The 17,866-nt window shown below is 39.1% G+C and overlaps 1 protein-coding gene and 3 pseudogenes across 1 annotated transcript in view; 2 read left to right on the top strand and 2 right to left on the bottom strand.

Annotated features, from left to right (window-relative positions):
* The window catches only part of MIGA1 (mitoguardin 1), a 69,280-nt gene that overhangs the window by 35,195 nt on the left and 16,219 nt on the right, over nucleotides 1-17,866 (top strand). The window lies entirely within an intron of this gene.
* On the bottom strand, nucleotides 7,036-7,453 carry LOC121487513 (annotated as a pseudogene).
* LOC121487514 lies at nucleotides 11,438-11,855 on the bottom strand (annotated as a pseudogene).
* On the top strand, nucleotides 12,218-14,525 carry LOC121486388 (annotated as a pseudogene).

The raw sequence follows: 17,866 nt of genomic DNA, 5'->3' as shown, positions 1-17,866 counted from the left end.
GACTTAATCTGTGGTCTGAGAATGTTCCTGTGTACTTGAAAAGAATATATATTCTGCTGTTTTAGGATGGAATGTTCTAAATATGTCTGTTAGATCCATCTGTTCCAATGTGTCATTGAAAGGCACTTTCCTTTTCTTTTTGGATCATCCATCCATTGATGTAAGTGAGGTGTTAAAGTCTCCTACTATTATTGTATTACTATCAATCATTTCATTTGTGTTTGTTATTAGCTGCTTTTGTATCTGGGTGCTCCCATGTTGAGATAATAAAAATTTGCATAATCCATCCATTAATGTAAGTGCGGTGTTAAAGTCCCCTACTATTATTGTATTACTGTCCATCATTTCATTTGTGTTTGTTATTAGCTGCTTTTGTATTTGGGTGCTTCCATGTTGAGTGCATAAAAATTTGCTATTATCTTCTTTTTGAATTATTCTCTTTACGATTATATAGTGTCCTTTTTTTTTCCCTTACAGTCTTTGTTTTAAAGTCTATTTTGTTGGGGCACCTGGGTGGCAGATTGGTTAAGCATTTGACTCTTGGTTCTACTTTAGGTCGTGATCTCAGAGTCATGAGATTGAATCCCCCATCATCCTTCACACTCAGCAAAGAGTCTGCTTAAGATTTTCTCTCCCTCTCTCTCTGCCCCTTCTGATCATGTTTTCTCTCAATCTTTAGAGCATGCGACTCTTGGTTTCAGGATTATGAGTTCAAGCCCCATTTTGGGCATATAACTTATTTTAAAAAACGAAGGCTATTTTGTCCAATGGAAGTATTGCTCACCTGGTTTTGTTTTGTTTTGTTTTGTTTTTCCACTTCTCTTTGCATGATAAATGCTTCTCCATCCATTCACTTTTAATCTGAATGTATTTTTTGGTCTGAAATGAGTCTTTTATAGGCGGCATATAGATGGGTCTTGCTTTTTTATCCATTCTCTCACCCTGTATTTTTTGAGTGAAGAGTTTAGTTCATTTACATTCAAAGTAATTCATGGTGGGTATGTACTTATTGGCATTTTGTAACTTATTTTATGGTTGTTTTTGTAGTTCTTCTCTGTTCCTTTCTTTTCTCTCACAGATAGCTGGTTTTATTTAGTGATATACTTGGATTCCATTCTCTTTATTTTTTTCATATGTATTACTGGGTTTTGATTTGTGGTTACTGTTAGTTTTGTAATCACATGATGCATATAGTAGTCTATATTTAGTTGATGGTCACTAAAGTTTGAACCCAGTTTTTACTCCTCTCCCCCCAACATTTTAGGCATATGGAGTCAAAGGTTTTGACTCCCTTTTATTTTGTGAGTCCCTTGACTGATTTTTATAGATATATTTATTTTTACTGCTTTTGTGCTCCCTACTTCTCCTGTTCCTACATATGGTCTTTCTACTCATAGTCTCCTTTAATAGTTCTTATAGGGCTGGGTTAGTGGTTATGAATTCTTTTAACTTTTGTTGTCTGGGAACTCTTTATCTCCTATTCTGAATGATAGCCATACTGGGTAGAGTATTCATGGTTCCAGGGTTGTTTGTTTTTTTTTCTTTTAGCACTTTGATTATATCATGGTACTCCATATGGCCTGCAGAGTTTCTGATGAAATATCAGCTGATAGCCTTATGGGGCTTCCTTTGTATGTAATTGTTTGATTTTCTTTTGCTGCTTTAAAAAAAATCTCTTTATCTCTGCTTTTTGTCATTTTAATTACTATGTATCTTAGTGTGGGCCTTCTTGGGAAGATTTTATTGGGAGCTGTCTGTGTCTCTTGGATCTGAACGTCTATTTCCTTCTCTAGATTCAGGAAGTTTTCAGTTGTTATTTCTTTGAATATATTTTTTCCCCCTTTGTCTCTCTTCTCCTTCTGGGATCCTTATAATGCAAACGTTATTACACTTGGTGTTGCTGAGTTCTCTTCATATTATCTCTCTTTTCTTCAGCTTGATGGCTTTTCATTATTCTGTCTTCCAGATCACTGATTTGTTCTTTTGCTTTCTTTAGTCTAATATTTATTCCTTCTACTCTATTTTTACTTTTAGTTATTGAGTTCTTTAATTCTGGTTCTTTTTTGTTTTCTTTTTTTTTTTTTTTTTTTTTTTTTTTTATTTATTTTATGATAGGCACACAGTGAGAGAGAGAGAGAGAGGCAGAGACACAGGCAGAGGGAGAAGCAGGCTCCATGCACCGGGAGCCTGACGTGGGACTCGATCCCGAGTCTCCAGGATCGCGCCCTGGGCCAAAGGCAGGCGCCAAACCGCTGCGCCACCCAGGGATCCCTCTTTTTTGTTTTCTATCTCTTTGTTGAGGGTCTCAGTGAGGTTCTTCACTCTTTCTCAAGTCCAGTGAATATCTTTATTGCCCATTACATTAAATTCTCTGTTAGGCATATCACTTATTTTCATTTCATTTAGTTCACTGGCTATGATTTTTGTCTTGTTCTTTCGTTTGGGACATATTCCTTTATATCCACATTTTGTCTAACTCTCCCTATATTTCTATGTTTGTCAGCTCTATCACCTGCTCTTGAAAGTAGTGGGCTTATGAAAAAAAAGTCTAGTGTCCTGCACGTAGAGTCCCTTGTTCACCAGAACGTGGTGTTTGAGGAGTGTCTCCTCTGTGTGTTGCATGTACCCTGCTAATGTGGCTAAACCATGTTGCCTTCAGTCCAGTTGTCTGAAGTGGCTCTCTGCCTGTTGTGGGCAGGGAGTGGTCCCTTGTGTACAGTGGGCCAGTTTGGGGCTGCTTTGGGCTTGAGTTGAGTCAGACCAGGTGTATGTCAGAGATGCAGTAGCACTGAACTTCAGGGTGTTTTTCCCATGTTGTCCTCAAGAAGCTTTCGTTTTTGGGCAGGAGTCTGTCCCCAGTCCACTCCTGGAGCCACTTTTGGACTATTGTATGTAGTTATTTTTCCTTCTCCCCAGGGCTGGAGTCATTTTGGAGTGGTGCTGGCTCCTGTCAGGGCTGCTTGCAGACTGCCAGACTTATGGCACTGTTTTGGATGGGCAACATTCAGGTGTGTATTGAAGGGGATAGGATCACAAGAGAAATCGGGCAGAGGTGGTGTGTTTTTAGCAACATTTGTGCACGTCTGCTATGAGAGGAGACTTGGAGGAAGGCCTAGTCGGAGAGGTTGTGCCCATAAGAGAACACCAGGGCACAGTGCACTGTTAGCAAGTTATTTGTGAAATATTAGTGCTTCACTGGTTACTGCAGGTATCCATGTATCAAGGCTGGATGGTGGGGAAAGTAAATTGTGTTCACCAGCTCCTTTGTTCCTGGAGAATTCTCCCAAAGATCCCTGGCCCTCCAGTACATGCTCTGTGATTAGTAAACAAATCTCCCTCCTATATAGCCCAGGTATTTTTCAGATTGCTGCTTCTATTGCTGTATCTCAGTGGTGCTGTTTATTGTGGTGTCTCTTTAAGGGTGAGGACTCAGTTTCCTGTCTTCCTCCAGCTAATACAGAGCTGAGCCTACTGATTTTTGGAGTTCCGAGTGTTAGGCTCTGCCAATTATAAGAACTTGTGAAATTTGGGTCAGAGCCTCTGGTTGTCTTATTCTGAAGGTTCAGGTGGCTTGATGTGAGGGTCTTTTTCTCTTCTCTCTCTGTACTGGTGGTGTCTCTACCTCTCATGAACAGCCCTGAGTCCATTTAGCTCTTGACTGCATCTCTGCTCTTCTACCTACTGTGATGTGGCTGCTTCTCTACCTTTAACTTCAGAGAGTTTGTCTGCCAGTCTTCAGTCAGTTTTTGGGTTATTTACACTGCTGTGAGTATTATTTAGTTGTATCTGTGGGACGAAGTGATCTTTGCATTATCTTACTCTGCCATGTTCCTCTTAATTTTTCTTTCTGATCGATTGTTGTGAGTGTATAGAAATACAGTTAATTTTTATACATTGCTTTCGTATCCTGCAACTTTATCAAATTTGTTTATTAGTTCTAACAGTTTTTTGATGGTCTTTTAAGATTTTCTATAAATAGAATTATATCATGTGCAGATAGAGACAGTTTTACTTTTTTCTTTCTAATCTGGATGCCTTTTCTTTCTTTTCCTTTCTTGATTGCTCTGGCTAGAACTTCAGTGCTATGTTGAATAGGAGTAGTGAGAATGAACACTCTTATCTTGGTCTTAGGGAAAAAGCTTTCAGTCTTTTACTGTTGAGTATGATACTAACTAACTATGCTTGTTATGTATGGCCTTTATATTGTTGAGGTATATTTTTTCCTGTACCCAATTTGTTGAGAGTTTTTAACATAAAAGGATATTGTGTTTTGTTGTCAAATACTTTTTATCTTTCTGTTCTGTGGATACTGTCCTAGATAATTTATAAGGAGAATTGCTACTCATTTTGCATTTTTCTGCTGTAATGATGTACCTAATTGCTTCAAAGTTTCTTTATAATATGCAACTCTAAAAAATATTTTGCTAAGTGTTCATTATACTTTGTTGTTTAAGTTACAGAGGTTTGATAAGAAGAATCCTTCCGGAAAACAAAATACATGAAAACCACAAGAAGGACTCATATATAAGAAACATCTTAGGAATGCTTCTAGGGTATAAATATATGATCTTGGAATGTGAATGTTCCAAAATAAGTTCTTTTCTGAGAAGTATTTGTTAAATTATTTTTAATTGCATTTATTATATGCCAGATACTTAAATTAGGGAAAACTATTTTAACTAAGAATGTTATTAAGAAAATAAGATCTGAACTCTTTAACAAACTTAAACAGTTTATTAAGATTTGAAAGATTTACTCAGAATTACCAGAAAGATTTTATGCCTATTTAGATTAAAGAAATCCTGGCATAGGCTTTTCTCTAAGCTAGGTCAGTCATTTGTAAAAGTGATTAACAAGATTTTCCTATATAAGCTTTGCCAAGCTTTGGTTTGGAACTACAGCCTTTTTTCTCTGAAAAGTCTTTTTTAAATAATAGCTTTACTGAGAAATAACTGACATACTATAAAATTCACTTTTTAAAAGTGTACACTTAAGTGGATTTTAGTGTATTCACAGAACTGTGCTACCAGTAATGCTTCCTACTTCCAGAACATTTTTTTCGCCCCCACCCCCCAAAACCCCACCTATTAGTAATCACTCCCTGTTCTCTTCTACCCCCGCCCTTGGCAAGTACTGATCTACCTCTGTCTCTATGGATTTGCCTATTCTGGACATTTCATATAAATAGAATCATACAATATGTGACCTTTCGTTTTGATGTTCTTTTACTTAGTGTAATGTTTTCAAGTTCTGAAAAGTCTTTTTAACGTTAGGATACTGCTGCAGTGAGTGGTCCTAACTCTCCCTTATGTTAAAGAAATTGTCATTTAATAGGTAGAAACTAATATGGCAAAGAGTAATTTTCAGCTGTGGATTCAGATTTACTTAGAAGTAACACTGTGCAGCATATTCATGTGTTTAATATATAAATTATAAGGTGTTAATTAAAGAAAAAATTTTAGGGGTACCTGATTGGCTGAGTTGGCTAAATGTTGGACTCTTGCTATAGGTTCAGGTCATGATCTCAAGGTCATTAGATTGGGTTCCCGTTGGCCTCTACGCTAGGCATGGAATCTGCTTGAGATTTTCTATCAAAAAAAAAAAGAAAAAAAAGAAAAAAAATTTTGTTTCTTATAATCCAGATACCTCTACTCATACACTAAATGGAAACTTGAAAATTTTACTTTAAGAAAAAATTTGGGATGCCTGGGTAGCTCAGTGGCTGAGTGTCTGCCTTTGGCCCAGGGTGTGATCCCGTGGTCCCAGGATTGAGTCCCACGTCGGGCTCCATGCATGGAGCCTGCTTTTCCTTCTGCCTGTGTCTCTGCCTCTCTCTCTCTCTCTCTCTGTGTCTCTCATAAATAAATAAATAAAATCTTAAAAAAAATCTTGTTTAAGAGAGAGAGTGAACAAGCACAAGAGCATGGGGTGGTGGAGGGGCAGAGGGAGAGAGAGAATCTCAAGCAGACTCCTCACTGAGCTTGGAGCCAGATGCAGGGGTTGATCCCATGACCCTGAGATCCTGACCCAATCAGAAACCAAGAGTCCAGCACTCAACCAGCTGAGACACCCATGTACCTGTTGGAAAGCTTTTTAATACCCACCTCTCTGATTTGACAGCACTTGTATCAACCCAAGATAATACACTATAATATACAAAATGACAAGGATAAATATTTAGAATAATCATTTTTTTAAAGATTTTATTTATTCATTTATGAGAGACACACAGAGAGAGAGGTAGAGACAGAGGCAGAGAGGGAGAAGCAGGCTCCATGCAGGGAGTCTGATGTGGGATTCAGTCTTGGGACCAAGGGATCACTCCCTGAGCTGAAAGCAGATGCTCAACCGCTGAGCCACCGAGGCATCCCTATTTAGGTTAATCATAATCTGAAAAGGGAGAGCTATGTCTGCCATTTAATATTTCTGTTTCTTGAATTGTCTTCTTCTGGGGTCAATTTTGTCTATCTTGGGCTTTCATTCTTATACTGATGGTTTTCTTCTCAAATTTGAAAGCTTAATTGGTGACTGGATTGATAGGTTGATTGTGTGGGTTTGCAGTGTTTTATAATATTTGTCTTTCTTTTTTTTTTTTCTTAAAGATTTTGTAAGATGATGAAGATGCAGGGTACACCTCCATACAGAATGAAAAGGGAAGCCCATTTCTCACCCTAGCTGACTTACTTTCCCCAGACAGATCTGATACTTTTCTTCTTTTTTGAGAGAGAGAGTTTGCAAGTGGAGGGGCAGGGGAGAGGAAGAAGGAGAGAGAGAATCCCAAGCAGGCTCCATGCCCAGCACAAAGTCCAGCATGGGGCTTGATCCCACCAGTCATGGTCATGACCTGAGCTGAAATTAAGAGTCTGTCACTAAACTGACTGAGCTACCCAGGCATCTTCAGATAATTTTTAAAGGGAAATGTTACTACAAGCTGTTCTCCTCATCAAGGATGAAAGGGAAAGAGCATGTGGGACTACGATAGTTGTTTGGACACAGACTTTCATTTAAGGTTTCCCCCCCCTTTCCCCCCCCCCCTTTTTTTTTTTAACAGATCAAGCTTTTTTATTTTTATTACTCAAAAAAATCCTCATTTTTTTATTTAGCTTTCTGACTCTGTGCTTGTGCCTTTAACACTTTCACAACGATTTTCTGCTCCTCAATAAGGAAAGCACGCTTGATCCTGTCACGAACACACTTAGCACACATGGAACTACCATAGGCCCTGCTGACGTGTTTTTTCGTTTTAGACAATCTCATAAGGACTTTAGGTCTCACAGCACGAATCCTCGAAGTCAGCCAGGGCACACGCCACATGCAGACTTTGGCGCTTTCCCAACCTTCTTGGTATAAAGGTAAACGATTCTATTGCCAGGGGTTCGGGGACGGCCTAGTTTTGTTAGAGGCTGTATTGTAGGACAGCCTACAATGGTATGTCAAACGCTGAACCATTCTGAACGCCTACTGACGCCGTCCCCGGAAGAGGAAAAAGTAAGCTCCCATTTTTAATCCCTCTTCTCACTCTTGTCACATACCTGCCTACTCCAAGCCTGGTACTCTTTGAGGCTCTGCTTAGCAAATGTCTCTCCTTTGACTATATCCCTTGTTAAATATATTCTGGACTATGGGTTCCTCATCATTTTCATCTATCCACACATTTCCACTTGCTTTCCCGTTTTTGGAAATTTGTCTTTTCTTGCTGTTAGTATTGCTGTCACTATTATACTAGTTATCTGTTGCTGTGTAATAATTACTTGGAATTTATTGACAATAAAACAATAAAACTCCATGTGTGGACTTAGGACTAGGGCTGAAGCTATGAGGACGCCTCCAGGCCTCAGGGGCATGTGCCTCAATTTGGTGATTAATTCTAGATGTCCTTAATTTCCCAGGGAATATGTTGGGCAGAGGGTGCATATCTTTGCATTAATCTAGTAGTCAGAGCCTTCTCAACCCTGGGTGTTCCACACTTGGGATCTAATGAAGGCTCAAGTGTTTTGGAAATTATTTTTCTTAAAATTCAGGTTTTATGGGATGGTTTTTTCGAAGTGAGAATTGAGTCCTAAGGGCTAATCCAGGGAATCTTTTGTTTTGGTATTTAATTCTGAACCTGCATATATTAGATAAGGGAGTGTGTTTTGGACTAAGCAAGCCTACCAAAAGCAGCTAAACAATCTTTCAAAATAAAAGAGTCCTGCTTGGAGAAATCAGTAAGGAGAAGCTCCCTTAATACAGTAATTTTAAGAATGTTGGTCTGGGCTTCAAGATGGCTAGGGAGGCCACTGAAGGCATCTATATTGATAAGAAATGCCCCTTTATTGGTTAAAGGAGCAGATCCTGTTTGTTGTGGTGACCAAGATGATGAAGATGCAGGGGACAATTGTCATCTGTCTACTTTTACTGTACCCAGAATACAGCTGCTTTGAGAAGTGCCATGTCTGTGCACCTCTCTTCCGGCTTTGGAGACATTGAGATCAGTGATGTAGTCACAATGGGCATATGTTGGCCCTTGAACAAGACATCATGCTTTAATGTGCTCAAAGTCAGTAAAGCCACTGGCACCAGGAAGCAGTTCCAGAATTTTGAGACTGGACACCTGCCCACTCCACCAAACAAAATTATTTTCCCATTGAAAAAGAACAATTAACATTTATTACATCATCATTTTTGAGGCTTAGGAATTTGGAAGTGACTTATCTGGGTGGTCTGGCTTGAGGTCTTTTGTGAAGTTGTGGTCAAGTACATTGGCTGGGGCTATAGTCATATGAAGTTTTTTTAAAAGATTTATTTATTCATGAGAGACACACACACACAGAGGCAGAGACATAGGGAGAGGGAGAAGCAGACTCCATGCAGGCAGCCCGGTGTGGGACTTGATCCTGGAACTCCAGGATCATGTCCTGAGCTGAAGGCAGCCGCTCGACCACTGAGCCACCCAGACATCCCAAACATATGGAGATTTGACTGGAGCTGGAGAATCTCTTCCCAGGATAGTTTACTTACAGCATGTTGGTGTAGCCAACCATTACCTTTTGTCAGAAGACCTAAGTTACTTACCACATAGACTTCTCTATAAGACTGCGTAAGTGTCATCACAGCATGGGACCTGGCTCCCCCAGAGGAAGTGATCAAAAGGAGAATGAGATGAAAGCAGTGACTTTTATGATCTAGCCTTCGAATTCACACTCATCATTTCTGTACTTTGCTGTTGATTACACAGGTTAGCCCTATTTAGTGTGGAATGAGGCATAAGTACCAGAAAGAGAAAGTCATTTAGGGCCATTTTGGAGGATGATTATTGTGGGTTTATTTTCTTTTTAATTTCTTTTCTTTTAGGGAGATAAGGGGATATAGTCAGCCTGCCTTCTTTAGCTGTAAGTCTTATTTGTAATTTTAGATGGTTGGTTTGAAAGGAAAATGTAAACATATAAAAAATAGTCCATATTAAAATGGAACTTAGCCTATTTCATGACCCAACTTATAGTTTTGGGACTTTGGACATTTCTTTCATGGTTGTTCAGAGCCTTGAAAAATATTAAAGCTTTTAAAAATATTACTTCACATTCAGCAAAGACATTGCTTGCCAAGGAAGATAAGGCCCAACCGAGTCCTGTTGCACCTCACGGAGAACAAGAGAAAAAGAATTTTAAGATGTTAGAAATCTGAAGCTAATAAAACATTGTTTTCGTGTTACTTCATTTATGGGTTTTGTCTATTTTGTCTCTGTTTATTGTTGCTGCTGTTGTTATTGACTTACTTGATTTCTTACATGGCCATTTTTATGGTTTTTGTGAATCATAGGAGATAACTAATGAAGTAGAATAGTGCTTTGTATAAACCAATATAATACTACTTTTCCTTTTGAAAATATTAAAATAAGTTTTTGACATGTGCCCTTTGAGGGAAGAATAATTTAGAAATAAAGGACATTTCAAGTTTCAGCTAGCCAAAAAACCAAACCAAAACAAAAACCACCCCAAAACCCTTTTTCATGGTAAATTGCACGTTTCCAAATGCTGGTATTAAATTGTGTTATTGGCTTCTGCCTTAGAAATAACACCTCAGCTATAGTAAAATGTTAATCTTTTTCTAAAACTTTAAAAAAGTTTTTGACGGGGGCGCCTGGGTGGCTCAGTTGGGTAAGCATCTACCTTCAGCTAGGATTGTGATCTCAGGATCCTGGGATCGAGTCCTTTATTGGGTTCCCTGCTCAATGGGGAGTCTGTTTCTCCCTCTCCCTCTGCCTGCAGCTCCGCTTGCTGTGGTGTCTCCATCTGTCAAATGAATAAATAAAATCTTTAAAAAAAAAAAAAGGTTTTGGTAATTTTGTCAAAAAATTCTTCCTAGGGCAGCCCAGATAGCTAGGTTGCTTAGCATCGCCTTCAGCCCGGGCCTGATCCTGGAGATCCAGGATCGAGTCCACGTCGGTCTCCCTGCATGGAGCCTGCTTCTCCCTCTGCCTGTGTCTCTGCCTCTCTCTCTCTCTCCTCTCTGTGTATTCTCATGAATAAATGAAATCTTTAAAAAATTTTTTTAAAATAAGAGATTTATTTACTTACTTAAAAGAGAGAGAAAGCATGCATGCTGTATGTGGGTGTGGGGTATGTGTACATAAAGAATCTGGAAGCAGATTCTCCAGTGAGCGCAGAGCAGAGCCCCTACACAGAGCTTAATCCCACAACCCATGCTCAACCAACTGAGCCACTCCGGTGCCCCTAAATAAGTCTTTTAAGTGAGAGAGAGACAGGCAGAGACACAGGCAGAAGGAGAAGCAGGCTCCATGCAGGGAGCCCGACGTGGACTCGATCCTGGGTCTCCAGGAATCACACCTGGGCCAAGGCAGCGCTCTTCTTCTGGGGTCAATTTTGTCTATCTTGGGCTTTCATTCTTATACTGATGGTTTTCTTCTCAAATTTGAAAGCTTAATTGGTGACTGGATTGATAGGTTGATTGTGTGGGTTTGCAGTGTTTTATAATATTTGTCTTTCTTTTTTTTTTTTTCTTAAAGATTTTGTAAGATGATGAAGATGCAGGGTACACCTCCATACAGAATGAAAAGGGAAGCCCATTTCTCACCCTAGCTGACTTACTTTCCCCAGACAGATCTGATACTTTTCTTCTTTTTTGAGAGAGAGAGTTTGCAAGTGGAGGGGCAGGGGAGAGGAAGAAGGAGAGAGAGAATCCCAAGCAGGCTCCATGCCCAGCACAAAGTCCAGCATGGGGCTTGATCCCACCAGTCATGGTCATGACCTGAGCTGAAATTAAGAGTCTGTCACTAAACTGACTGAGCTACCCAGGCATCTTCAGATAATTTTTAAAGGGAAATGTTACTACAAGCTGTTCTCCTCATCAAGGATGAAAGGGAAAGAGCATGTGGGACTACGATAGTTGTTTGGACACAGACTTTCATTTAAGGTCCCCCCCCCTTCCCCCCCCCCCCTTTTTTTTTTTAACAGATCAAGCTTTTTTATTTTTATTACTCAAAAAAATCCTCATTTTTTTATTTAGCTTTCTGACTCTGTGCTTGTGCCTTTAACACTTTCACAACGATTTTCTGTTCCTCAATAAGGAAAGCACGCTTGATCCTGTCACGAACACACTTAGCACACATGGAACTACCATAGGCCCTGCTGACGTGTTTTTTCGTTTTAGACAATCTCATAAGGACTTTAGGTCTCACAGCACGAATCCTCGAAGTCAGCCAGGGCACACGCCACATGCAGACTTTGGCGCTTTCCCAACCTTCTTGGTATAAAGGTAAACGATTCTATTGCCAGGGGTTCGGGGACGGCCTAGTTTTGTTAGAGGCTGTATTGTAGGACAGCCTACAATGGTATGTCAAACGCTGAACCATTCTGAACGCCTACTGACGCCGTCCCCGGAAGAGGAAAAAGTAAGCTCCCATTTTTAATCCCTCTTCTCACTCTTGTCACATACCTGCCTACTCCAAGCCTGGTACTCTTTGAGGCTCTGCTTAGCAAATGTCTCTCCTTTGACTATATCCCTTGTTAAATATATTCTGGACTATGGGTTCCTCATCATTTTCATCTATCCACACATTTCCACTTGCTTTCCCGTTTTTGGAAATTTGTCTTTTCTTGCTGTTAGTATTGCTGTCACTATTATACTAGTTATCTGTTGCTGTGTAATAATTACTTGGAATTTATTGACAATAAAACAATAAAACTCCATGTGTGGACTTAGGACTAGGGCTGAAGCTATGAGGACGCCTCCAGGCCTCAGGGGCATGTGCCTCAATTTGGTGATTAATTCTAGATGTCCTTAATTTCCCAGGGAATATGTTGGGCAGAGGGTGCATATCTTTGCATTAATCTAGTAGTCAGAGCCTTCTCAACCCTGGGTGTTCCACACTTGGGATCTAATGAAGGCTCAAGTGTTTTGGAAATTATTTTTCTTAAAATTCAGGTTTTATGGGATGGTTTTTTCGAAGTGAGAATTGAGTCCTAAGGGCTAATCCAGGGAATCTTTTGTTTTGGTATTTAATTCTGAACCTGCATATATTAGATAAGGGAGTGTGTTTTGGACTAAGCAAGCCTACCAAAAGCAGCTAAACAATCTTTCAAAATAAAAGAGTCCTGCTTGGAGAAATCAGTAAGGAGAAGCTCCCTTAATACAGTAATTTTAAGAATGTTGGTCTGGGCTTCAAGATGGCTAGGGAGGCCACTGAAGGCATCTATATTGATAAGAAATGCCCCTTTATTGGTTAAAGGAGCAGATCCTGTTTGTTGTGGTGACCAAGATGATGAAGATGCAGGGGACAATTGTCATCTGTCTACTTTTACTGTACCCAGAATACAGCTGCTTTGAGAAGTGCCATGTCTGTGCACCTCTCTTCCGGCTTTGGAGACATTGAGATCAGTGATGTAGTCACAATGGGCATATGTTGGCCCTTGAACAAGACATCATGCTTTAATGTGCTCAAAGTCAGTAAAGCCACTGGCACCAGGAAGCAGTTCCAGAATTTTGAGACTGGACACCTGCCCACTCCACCAAACAAAATTATTTTCCCATTGAAAAAGAACAATTAACATTTATTACATCATCATTTTTGAGGCTTAGGAATTTGGAAGTGACTTATCTGGGTGGTCTGGCTTGAGGTCTTTTGTGAAGTTGTGGTCAAGTACATTGGCTGGGGCTATAGTCATATGAAGTTTTTTTAAAAGATTTATTTATTCATGAGAGACACACACACACAGAGGCAGAGACATAGGGAGAGGGAGAAGCAGACTCCATGCAGGCAGCCCGGTGTGGGACTTGATCCTGGAACTCCAGGATCATGTCCTGAGCTGAAGGCAGCCGCTCGACCACTGAGCCACCCAGACATCCCAAACATATGGAGATTTGACTGGAGCTGGAGAATCTCTTCCCAGGATAGTTTACTTACAGCATGTTGGTGTAGCCAACCATTACCTTTTGTCAGAAGACCTAAGTTACTTACCACATAGACTTCTCTATAAGACTGCGTAAGTGTCATCACAGCATGGGACCTGGCTCCCCCAGAGGAAGTGATCAAAAGGAGAATGAGATGAAAGCAGTGACTTTTATGATCTAGCCTTCGAATTCACACTCATCATTTCTGTACTTTGCTGTTGATTACACAGGTTAGCCCTATTTAGTGTGGAATGAGGCATAAGTACCAGAAAGAGAAAGTCATTTAGGGCCATTTTGGAGGATGATTATTGTGGGTTTATTTTCTTTTTAATTTCTTTTCTTTTAGGGAGATAAGGGGATATAGTCAGCCTGCCTTCTTTAGCTGTAAGTCTTATTTGTAATTTTAGATGGTTGGTTTGAAAGGAAAATGTAAACATATAAAAAATAGTCCATATTAAAATGGAACTTAGCCTATTTCATGACCCAACTTATAGTTTTGGGACTTTGGACATTTCTTTCATGGTTGTTCAGAGCCTTGAAAAATATTAAAGCTTTTAAAAATATTACTTCACATTCAGCAAAGACATTGCTTGCCAAGGAAGATAAGGCCCAACCGAGTCCTGTTGCACCTCACGGAGAACAAGAGAAAAAGAATTTTAAGATGTTAGAAATCTGAAGCTAATAAAACATTGTTTTCGTGTTACTTCATTTATGGGTTTTGTCTATTTTGTCTCTGTTTATTGTTGCTGCTGTTGTTATTGACTTACTTGATTTCTTACATGGCCATTTTTATGGTTTTTGTGAATCATAGGAGATAACTAATGAAGTAGAATAGTGCTTTGTATAAACCAATATAATACTACTTTTCCTTTTGAAAATATTAAAATAAGTTTTTGACATGTGCCCTTTGAGGGAAGAATAATTTAGAAATAAAGGACATTTCAAGTTTCAGCTAGCCAAAAAACCAAACCAAAACAAAAACCACCCCAAAACCCTTTTTCATGGTAAATTGCACGTTTCCAAATGCTGGTATTAAATTGTGTTATTGGCTTCTGCCTTAGAAATAACACCTCAGCTATAGTAAAATGTTAATCTTTTTCTAAAACTTTAAAAAAGTTTTTGACGGGGCGCCTGGGTGGCTCAGTTGGGTAAGCATCTACCTTCAGCTAGGATTGTGATCTCAGGATCCTGGGATCGAGTCCTTTATTGGGTTCCCTGCTCAATGGGGAGTCTGTTTCTCCCTCTCCCTCTGCCTGCAGCTCCGCTTGCTGTGGTGTCTCCATCTGTCAAATGAATAAATAAAATCTTTAAAAAAAAAAAAGGTTTTGGTAATTTTGTCAAAAAATTCTTCCTAGGGCAGCCCAGATAGCTAGGTTGCTTAGCATCGCCTTCAGCCCGGGCCTGATCCTGGAGATCCAGGATCGAGTCCACGTCGGTCTCCCTGCATGGAGCCTGCTTCTCCCTCTGCCTGTGTCTCTGCCTCTCTCTCTCTCTCCTCTCTGTGTATTCTCATGAATAAATGAAATCTTTAAAAAATTTTTTTAAAATAAGAGATTTATTTACTTACTTAAAAGAGAGAGAAAGCATGCATGCTGTATGTGGGTGTGGGGTATGTGTACATAAAGAATCTGGAAGCAGATTCTCCAGTGAGCGCAGAGCAGAGCCCCTACACAGAGCTTAATCCCACAACCCATGCTCAACCAACTGAGCCACTCCGGTGCCCCTAAATAAGTCTTTTAAGTGAGAGAGAGACAGGCAGAGACACAGGCAGAAGGAGAAGCAGGCTCCATGCAGGGAGCCCGACGTGGGACTCGATCCTGGGTCTCCAGGATCACACCTGGGCCGAAGGCAGCGCTAAACCACTGAGCCACCCGGGCTGCCCAGTAACTAAGTCTTTTAAAAAAAAAGAGAGAGATTTGTTTAAATGATCACTTCAGTGAAACCAGCAATAAGCAAGGTAGACCAATAAATCAAGGCTTGATTCTGGAATCTCTTATTGTTGGATTTATTCATTCTTATTAGTATAAATTATTTTATGTAGAAAGTTTAATTAGAGTCCCATTTTCTTCCTTGGGATTTTTATCTACTGGTAGGTGTACATAAATCTTAATTGTTTTGATAGTGGTACGAAACTTTAAACTATTTAATATATAAAGAATTTCTAAGTTATTTTAAATCCTTTTAGTTTTTTAACCTCAGAAGCACTTTGCCTTTAGCATAATATATCGTCCTTAAAATATGAAGGGAAATATTAAAAGTGGAGAATATATAATATCAGATATTGTCATTTCTGCTTACTTTTCTTTTTTGCCTCTGATCTCTAATAGCCATATTTATACTGTCTTAAGTATTGTTGAAGCTTAAACTTCTTTCCTATTGACTTTTTGGATAAGGCTGATAGAAGTATATAATTTGGTAATTAAGAGTATAAGCTCTAGAATAATGCTTGTGTTTAAATTCTACCATTTGATTGTGGGACTTGGAATAAGTTCTGCTAATGTGAATCTCTGTTTCTTTATCTGTAAAATGTGGAAAATAACAGTACCTACTTTATGGGTTATTATAAAGATGAAATCAGATTATGAAATTAGTGCATTTAGCATAGTACTGGGTACATATGAAGTGCCAAAACTATAGCATGAAGAAATACTTCTGGAATAATAGATTAACAATCTCCAAAAATCTCTTTTGCAAAGCAATGAAAACACTAGCAAGAATTGTCAAACTCAAAGTTTTAAGAACTCTGAAAATTAATGAAAGACAGAAATTTAAGGGGCATTTTTTTTTTTTAAAAAAGAAAAATGAATCTCCATAAGAACAGTGAACTTTGCGGATTTTTAACTTGATCTGTTCCCATCCCCTTCTCTTCCATAGTCTTGAAAACCAACAATTTCACAAACGTGGTAACTGCAAAAAACAGGCCTTGGCAACCACTAAAAGACACTTAATGGCTTTGGATCTTCCCAGAATTCTGTTTTGACTTATATGGCAGCTCCCTGCCATCTTCAAGACTTATCTATATTTGATCTGACTTAGAGCTCGCTCTGTAGGAAAGTCCAATCCCTATGGCCTTTATTGAAAACAATCAGTGGCAATTGTTTAACATTATAGTTCCCTGAGGTGGTGATACCAGTCAAGGCTAATAAGAGGCTGACCAAAAAACTTAAAAGGAAAAATTGAGCAGTGAGATTTTTAAAAGGGGGCTTTGAAAATTTCCAACATATTCCTGGTAATCGAGAAGGCCACAGGCATGTGCAGGATCGTGAGTATGTTCAGGAAAGACTTTAGAAGTCCTTAACCCCTTGCCTCTGGCTGACCTTGATGTTCTGCATAAGCAGGGAGTAAAAGTTAAGGCAGAGAAAAAAGGGAGGGGGAGGATCATTAATTGGAATTTATCAAAAGTGAAAACTTTTGTGCTTCATAGGACACAAACAAAAAAGTGAAAAAATGGCAGATTGGGAAAAATATTTGTAAATCATGTGTCTTATAAAGACACATATCCAGAATATATACTGAGTGGTGCCAACTCAACAGTAGATAGACAAATAACCCAATTGAAAAATGGGCAAAGGATTTGAATAAACATTCCTCCAAAGAAGATATATAAAGGCCAATGAGGAGATAAAAGATGTTCAATATTGTTTGTCATTAGAGAAATTAAACCACTTTACACCCACAGAAGTGACTATAATGTAAAAAATAGATAATAATAGGGACACCTGGGTGTCTCAGTTGGTTAAGCATCTGCCTTTGACTCAGGTCATGATCTCAGAGTCCTGGGATCTCATGGGCTTCTTGCTTAGCAGAAAGTCTGCTTCTCCCTCTCTCTTTGCCCCTCCCCACTGCTTCTGCGTGTCCTCTCTTTCTCTCAAATAAATGAATAATCTTTTTAAAAATGTATAGTAATAATCATTGGTGAAGGTGTGGAAAAATCTAAATCATTGTACATTAGTAGGAGTGGAACATGATGTCATCTCTTTGCAAAGCAGTTTAGCAGTTCCTCAAAAAGTTAAACAGAGTTGGGTGCTTGGGTGGCTTAATTGGTTAAGCGTCTGACTCTTGATTTTGGCTCAGATCATGATCTCAAGGTTGGGAGATTGAGTCCCACACTGGGCTCCACACTGGGTGTGAATCCTGCTTAAGATTCTCTCGTTCTCCCTCCTTCCCTCTCAAAAAAAAAAAAAAAGTAAAAAATAAGTTAAACATAGAGTAGCCATCTGACCCTTCCTCTTTTAGGTGTGTACTGAGGAGAATTGAAAACATTAAAAACTTCTACACAAATGTTCAAAGCAGCTTTATTCATGATAACCAAAAGTGGAAGTAACCTAAATGTCTATCAATTGAGGAGTGGATAAAAAAAAGAAAGTGGTATATCTGTACAATTCAGCCATAAAAAAGAATGAAGTACTGATAACAGGTACATCATAGATGAACCTTGGAAACATTTTGCTAAGTGAAAGAAATCAAACACAAAAGG

Source organism: Vulpes lagopus, chromosome 3 (genome assembly GCF_018345385.1).
Source record: "Vulpes lagopus strain Blue_001 chromosome 3, ASM1834538v1, whole genome shotgun sequence".
NCBI lineage: Eukaryota > Metazoa > Chordata > Mammalia > Carnivora > Canidae > Vulpes > Vulpes lagopus.
Note: the sequence above shows the minus strand (reverse complement) of the source record. Positions and strands in the feature narration are given on the sequence as shown.